We start from the raw sequence: 8037 nt of genomic DNA on the forward strand, positions 1-8037 counted from the left end.
CATTGATGAATAAATAAATTATCCATTACCCTTGGAGTGTGTTCCGATTGTAAATCCCATTTTTTACCTGTAAACACTTTCACTCAGGATGTTGTCAATATTTACGTCATCACAAGCATTTGTTTTACTTTTCTTCGCTATAAACAAGGCAATTTCTAATTGCATATGAGAAACTACTTTTGAGACCATACCTACTGGTGATTATTTGTTAAGTTGAGCGACATGTCTACTCACACAGAATTTAAACTTCTGCATGTCAGTGCTGTTGGAATAGTAGAACAGCTTCCTGTCTAGCATTCTGAAGAAAGAAACTATTAATGTAAAAAAAATGCCAGTATTTATAGAACTGAACACTGAAGGATGGCGTTTTGTTGTTAATTATAAGTTTTCCTCGAGAAACTAATTTGGAAAAATATATATAATATAAAATGAGTCAAGTATTAAAAAAATATCACTCCCCCAATTAAAAAATCGTAAAACAAACAACAGTTTATCAATTCACGCTGTATAGTGTTTTTCATTTTGAATAACTAATTATTTTCTCACTATTCTATAGTTTCATTGATAATCTTTTCTAGTTTCTTTTCATTGGCTTTAAACGCATCTCAGTGCACCGGATGAGTTAGAGTATATTGTGATCGGGAACAGATTCACGGTGCACTAAGGTAATTGAAAAGTTGCGCAGGCAGATATTTAACAGAGAAAAATATCAAAGATCTTCATATCAAGCAGACATAAACAACTTCCACCATATATTTTAAACGGGCTAAATGAAAGCAGTCAAGTCAGACATCTAAAAATCAAACAAAATTAATCCACACTGTATGAATATATAAATTCCACAGTCTAAAATTAACCTAACCAGAAAATCCTTCTCAAAATTTCAAACATTTTGAAAAACAAAAACAAAAAAAAGAGAAAAATGAACAATATATTTTAACTTTAATAAAGAAACCGCTCAGCCTTAGATGAGTTAAAATTAGCGATTTACTAGAGAAAAATAAATAAGGTGTAGAGATAAAACATTACGGTTGATAGAAGGTTATGGTCACAGCCTAAAAACCTGCCTGTCCCGGGAAATATGAAGTATCCAAACAAAATTATCGAGTAATGCTATTTGGAATTGAATTTTCCTTCTTTTAATATTGTACACAAAACAATTTGAATCAAAGGTTAGGGTTAAACTTTTTTTTATTTTTCTCATGATACAGGGTCAAACGATACCCCCCCCCAAAAAAAAAACTACAGCTTTAATTTAAAACTTAAAAAATAATTCAGGTAACTTGATTATGTAGCATAGATAACATCTATTAAATGTAGTCGCCTTCGACTTCAATCACTTCATCATGTCAGGAACTGCGAGCATGCCTTTTCCACAAGCGCCAGCGAAAACTTAGCGAATACTCGGCGAATACAAGGTGAATACTCGGGGGATGACAGCGAGAAGGCCGGCTTTGGTGTTGTGGGAGGATATGATGGTTATGTCCTCGACATATGACCAAACGACGTAATCAAAAGGGTCGAGGTCGGGAGAAAGAGAACAGTAAGAGAAGGATACCAAGTCGCAGCACTCATTCTGAAGCCAAGCATTGTCTTGTTGAGCTTGCCAGTCAGCATTGAATCTTGTGTTACACTCTAGTTTGTCCACAGCCACTTGGTTACACCAAGAAATCATCATACTCTTCTAGCAATTCATGATAGCTATGATGTTTACTTTCAGGCCGATTCCGAAGATTTGACATGGTATGATATGGCCCCCACTTGTAACCATACCAAAGACTATAACTCTGGTCGTAAACTTCGTTGAGTTGTGCCCTCAAGCGTTGAATTGTACAGAATACCAGTTTGAATGTGCTGGCAATGGTCCTGTTGTTATAATTTGGATCAGTATAGAGCATTAGTTGTACAGCGGCGTACTTCAGATTTCGCTTGTTAAACGTTGTGTCACTCCATAACATGATTAAAGGCTTATGCCGCTCTTTTCATTTGTACACAACTGGCCCTCTGTAACATGGTCTGCAACAAAAAAAGGACACTCTTGTTTCATCAGAAGGAAATGCAATTATGTCGTTATTTCTAGAGCGAAAAGTTAATCATTCCATGCTGTATAGTGTTTTTCAGTTTGAATACATAATTATTTTCAAATTATTCTATAGTTTCGTTGATAATCTTTTCCGGTTTTCTTTTCACTTGCTTTAAACGCATCTTAGTGCAACGGATGCGTAAGAGTATATTGTGTTCGCTAACAGATTCACGGTGCACTAAGGTAATGTAAAAGTTGAGCAGCCAGATATTTGTTTACTTTTGGTTTAAAATAACTACACGTTCATAATTCATAATATAAAATATAACGACGATACGAAAGATAATATTAAAGTCGAAGTGAATCTTTTAAAGGTAAAATCTTTGGGTATTTATAGAGATGTAAATAATCTGCCAGTTGGCATGGTCGGAAGTACTTGTGTTGAATATATTCCAGCGCAGTCAGTAAACTAGAGAAAATTTTATGAAATATTTTTTTTCACTTTGCTACCGAGAGCTGGGTAGAAGCCACACGGTAATTTGTTCCACTGAGTGAAGGTTCGAGTTAAAATACACTTTTATCGTGGAAGTTCCGTTTAGATTAAGCCACAAATTAAAAACGTATATGGTAGCAGTTGTTACAGATAAACAACTCTTGTTTTTTTTTCTTTTACATGTAAGGACTTGTAAAACCAAGAAGAGAAACCAACACTAGAGATCTGGCAGCATCTGGTGTTTTACATATAATGGTAGACCTAGTAAAATGTATAAAATGCGTTTATACACATTGCAAATTAGAGAGACAATTATATTGTAATAATAGACAGTATCCATGTGAAATCTATTAGGGTTTATCATATACAATCATCCAATAAACACGGGTTTTCATTTCATGTATTTTTTGTGTCTCCATCTGGACGAATACTTCGAGTATTATGTATTTTGTTCAAATCCGTTATTTTCTAGTTGCTAATTTTGTTTTCTGTTTGTGGGTTTCCTTTAATGGCGGCAGCATTTCCGCTTTATATTAATATACATTTCTAATTCTTAAAATTTAATGCTTTGCCATTTGATTACGTGTTGATTCGGCAACTTTCATTTTATTAAATTCTCAGTTGAATCCCGCCTTTAAAGCAGATTTTTTGAATGCGTCTTTATCTAATAATTATTTTTCCAGGCGCATAGTCCTGTCTCATATATTACATGTGCACCTTGTTACGATGTATTTTCTAAAATTGATACCTCCTAGTTTTTATTCTTCTGGATAGGATCAGAGAGAATTAGAAAATTGCATTGATGACCGAACTTATGCAATCATTGTCTGAAATTTTAATTTTCCAGTGAACGCATTAACGACGTAAGGCTTTAAAATGAAACACGTCATGGACGAGCGTCAGAAGCAGACATTCGTCATTGTATTCTGGAAAAAGATGCATTGCGATGTATATATATATATATATATATATATATATATATATATATATATATATATATAAGTGTAGCCTATCAAATTTTGGAATTAAAGAATAATAGGTTTTACATTTCGAAATACCCATTGACCATCTATTGCAAAAGTTCATTTGCTTCAGGTACAGTGAGAGTCCTTTGCATTTTTGACAAGCGACACGACTTATCTGAAATGATTTATATCCATGCTTTGTGTTTTCCTCTTTAATTGACAGGAGGAAATAACATTTACTACAAACAATACTCGTGTACTGGCGTTACCAATTAGAAATATTACAAATACCAGAAGACATTAGGTATAGCCCCCGCTCGAAAACAAATCCATCTATGAGTATATAGAGCATTTGCGTTTGTGAGTCACTTAAATCACTGACAATGGATACACAGCTACAATTATATTTACACAGAAGACATGGCGGCGGTTGTTAATTGTAGCCACTGTCCGCTTAAGAACATTATTGATAATGGCAGCAGTGACCAAAATGAACTCATCAAGCTTCCACTGTCGTGCATTGCCTGGCCGTGGCAAATACCATGACCCCCAGGCTGTCATTATTGGCGTTGGTGGTCAGTTGAGATTAGAGCCGTTAATTGCCTTTACAACTGTCATGGTCAGTTCATGACGGTCAATTTCGTAAGTAGCTGCGATGATCAACAATGGCCTAAATGTAACTGCCCCGAAATTAAATTGGCTGTCACTGGATGCTGTAACTGGTGGGCCCTGGCGTGTTGTGGTGTTTGTAGGCGTTTGGAAGAGTTTTCTTCGAATAGTCTGCCTGTTCAACAATCTGTGATTATCGTTCTTAACCGGGGTCAATTAGACTGCTGCAAAATGACATTGTCTGTCTTCAATTGTAAGACATTGCCATTCATTGGCGAACACTGTCATTCACTGGAAGTTATTACTCATCGGCGGTAATAGTAAATTAGTTCTCCTTTGAGATAGTTACTGCCACTTGGTATTACTGTTGGGAACTTTGGTATTCCTGCGAGCTATTTAGGGTACTAACGGCCATTTTTGGACATTGGATGGTAATTGGTGCAATGGCGGCACTGCTGTATATAGGCAGTTTAATCGTCACTGTCGTTAAATATCATACAACGGCGGCTCTGAACTATATAGATATTTCTTTAGTTCTGTTCAATAATGATTTGCTGCGTTAGTGTATTGCCACATGATTTGAATTTATACCGGAAACAGACCGTGTTACATTTGACATATCATGTTTACATACAAAAACTGTATATTTAAATTATTGCATTTATGTTTATTTTTCTTCATTGCACACCGTACTCTGCATTGGTTAACTGATAAGAGTAAAAAGGCTATCCGGCATTTTAAATGTTTGTAAAGTAAATGTGCTTAAAGTGAAAGTAGACTGTAATAAATTGATTCCCGTCTCACTTTGTAAGTGTTCTGACTTGTTGCGTTTAAGAATTGACTTTTAATATAATATTTACATTTATTTACTAATATGAATGCATTTTCTTATCCCGCATAAAGACTTTACGATTTGTTGCAAAAAGAAAACATAAGATGAATTTGTTGCTTTTTGGTAATTGTATTTTTAAAATGAATATAATTATTTATTCATAATATGTAATCTAGAATTGTAAGCCATGTTTAGTTTCAGAACATTTTCTGATGGTTCGTTGTTCTACACATGTCCTGGGAGGTGACTTTTTTGCAGTAGACAGGACAGTTTCCGATGGTTCGTTGTTCTACACAAGTCCTGGGAGGTGACTTTTTTGCAGTAGACAGAACAGTTTCTGATGGTTCGTTGTTCTACACAAGTCTTGAGAGGTGACTGGTTTGCAGTAAACAGAACAGTTTCCGATGGTTCGTTGTTCTACACAAGTCCTGGGAGGTGACTGGTTCGCGGGAGACAGTTTTCTAGTTGGAATCCACAGAGCGAGAGATTCTTTCCGTGTTGACACGAAAAAAACATGCAAAATTGCGACAGAAAATGTTAATATTTATGGACCAATTCTGGGGTTTGATTGGTTGGTAGTAGATCGTGAATTAATTCGATTTGTCAGTTTCTTACATCATCATTTATAAATAGAATAGCTTGACTGTGCGTGGTCATATCCAATTATAGTGCAACCATATTGTAACATGTAAAACTGTGTTTTGCAATAGAATTAAAGATTACAGGTTTTAGCAATTCTTTATACGCTTAATTACGTTCCATAATGAATGTGAGAACCTGAGCTATGTAGTGGTGTATAGAATCAATCTGAAATCTTGCAAATATTATGTGTTCATGAACACCTCCTTATATAATATGTTGTTACTTTTTTCCGTTAGCAAGATAAATGACGTTTAAAGCATATAAACTCTCGATTTTAATGCTATTTATCTGATAAACCCCGTCCATGAAAGATACCATAAGATACAGAAGGAGCTGAAGAGGAAAGAGAAGAAACAACAACGACGGCGGGGAATACGATGTGGAAGACGAGAAAGACGCTGAAAAAAAGTGAATGAAAATGACGAAAAAACGACTGGCTTCTTGTTAGTTAAAAACAACATGTTTATTTACTTATTGGCAGTTGTTAAATAAACAAGTAAGAATTCGGAAAAAAGAACGAAAACATAAGAAGACGATTATTAATAATAATTAGAAGAACAAAACGACGCCAACGAAGAAAATGTGCAGACGAAAATTCACCGAAGAAGATGAAGGAAAGCTCGGCAAAAAAAATGATAAAGCATTTGGCTTTCAGTTAGTTACTTTCCGTCGCTTTTTATAAAAACGGATACGGATGCAACGTAAGAGAAAAATAAAGAAGCTTGCAAAGAAAAAAAAAACGGTGAAATAAGAGGAAAACGGTGAGAAAGACGAAACCGAAGACAATGAATACGTTGAAAGAGACGCTCGGACAAAAATGGAAACCCCAATTGTCAACTAAAAATGTCTTTAATCACTAACCGGCGTAAAAGAAAGATTAAATCCGGGCAATACATTCAGGAAAAATTAAGTTTTTCGAGTATCTTTAAAAGTACTTATTGATCAATGTATATTCTTCGCGATAACAATTCTGAAAGTCTTTGTTATATTGGTGTATGTGATAAACGATGGTGTCTATGTATGTTCATTAAATTAAGTTAGCAAGAAAACAATGTTTGATTTTAACACACTCATCATTAAACTGTTCGAAAGCGCAGTTCGCTAATCTGTGTGACGGACTCTGAGAATCCAAAGCAATTGCCCGAAGGCAAAAGTTCAGGCGCGTCCATTTTTTGTGCATAATATGAGTACGCTGAATGTTTATCACGGGCACGTGTAATGATTGAACCCTACAAAATAAGTGTTAAAGGTGTAAACAAGAGTAAGAAGGTGGTTTAACAATATTGTGCTTCCAACCTTAAAATATTACTTGTTTTGGAAGGTATTTCCCCTCAGAATTTATGTAGATATTTAGTATATTGAATGAGATCGAACGATAGGTGGATAACATGCATCAGATGTAGACAGGCACCATGGACATTTTGTGTTAAAAAGTGGCTTCAGTTTTTTTTGCTTTTTTTTTCTACTGTCATTTTTTTTGGAGAGTATTACTTATTTCCTTTTTATTAATGGAAAATAAAACGACCATCACGACATAAGCAATTACTAAATGGTTCACTCTGCTAATAAGATATGACAAATTCATTGCTGGACGCAACTCGTATACGTCTGCTGTGTTATTCATAAGACTGGCCGGATCGCTTATCGTGGTTTGTTTGAATCTGTACAATTCTTACGTGCCTCCATAATCAAACGTAAACAAAAAATATGTCTTGTACTTTTAAATACCAAGTAATTAGAATGATTATAACTATGTTTATTCTCCAGTGACAATACTGACAGCAAGGAGTGTTCACATGGTGTTTGTGTAAAATGTTTGAGATATAAGGTGTCGGATCTTTTGTCGCGATCACTTCTTCTCTCCGCTTGTCCGATTGTTTTATTTTTTTTAGTTGGGACAGATGACGTCAGAAGATTCCTCGTCGGCTATTTTTTGTTTATTGTCTAAAATGTCAGTCAGTTCCAGCTTATGCCAATCCTCGGAAACTTGATTGACGTCATTGCTGGTTCACCCCGATCAAGGGTCGTTGACCTGACCGACTTTCCCGACTTTTTCTGTGTTCGTCTTCTGTTGACGTCATCCTCGCAAGCCTATATAGTCGATTGTCTACTCATTTAAATTATCCCACGTAAACTAAAATAATGTATTTATCTAATAAATACATTTTGTTATTATTTGTCTTTCGAATTTTTCTTCGTTCTTTCTTATTATAACGCAGTGATTCCCTCTTTCCCTCCTTTTTATTGTTCTCTGGATTTCATTGTTATTTACCTTCTTTTCTCAAGGACGTATAGACACTACTTTCATTGAGTATATAGCGCCTACATCAACGAAAGATCACAATAGCTAAGTAGGTAAAGACGCTGATTAAATCAAAGTATGTCAGTTCGTTACAACTAAGAGCTGTTGGCAACATTCACTAAGTCTTTCCCATAGGTACCCTACATTATTCTAGAAATAATTCTAAGAACA

The sequence above is a fragment of the Euprymna scolopes genome, chromosome 22, assembly GCF_053919585.1.
Source record: "Euprymna scolopes isolate OS-2025 chromosome 22, ASM5391958v1, whole genome shotgun sequence".
Classification (NCBI taxonomy): Eukaryota; Metazoa; Mollusca; class Cephalopoda; order Sepiida; family Sepiolidae; genus Euprymna; species Euprymna scolopes.